The sequence below is a fragment of the Arachis duranensis genome, chromosome 5 (genome assembly GCF_000817695.3).
Source record: "Arachis duranensis cultivar V14167 chromosome 5, aradu.V14167.gnm2.J7QH, whole genome shotgun sequence".
NCBI lineage: Eukaryota > Viridiplantae > Streptophyta > Magnoliopsida > Fabales > Fabaceae > Arachis > Arachis duranensis.
The window spans coordinates 63,999,887-64,000,320 of record NC_029776.3 but is presented as its reverse complement, the minus strand read 5'-3'; positions in this window follow the sequence as shown (position 1 = coordinate 64,000,320).

Below are 434 nucleotides of genomic sequence, written 5' to 3'. Positions count from 1 at the left end.
TCCTCTCTACCATATTCTCTTCTTCTTCTTCTTCTTCTTCTCTTCTTTCTTCTATTGCTCGAGGACGAGCAATATTTTAAGTTTGGTGTGTGGTCAAAGCACAATCTTTTTTGTTTTCCACTACCATCAATGGCACCTAAGGCCGAAAAAGGAAAAGGGAAGACAAAAGCTTCCACCTCCGAGTCATGGGAGATGGAAAGATTCATCTCCAAAAGCCATCAAGACCACTTCTATGATGTTGTGGCAAAGAAGAAGGTGATCCCTGAGGTCCCTTTCAAGCTCAAGAAGAATGAGTATCCGAAGATCCGACATGAGATCCAAAGAAGAGGTTGGGAAGTCTTAACCAACCCCATGCAACAAGTCGGAATCTTAATGGTTCAAGAGTTCTATGCCAATGCATGGATCACTAGGAACCATGATCAAAGTATGAACCC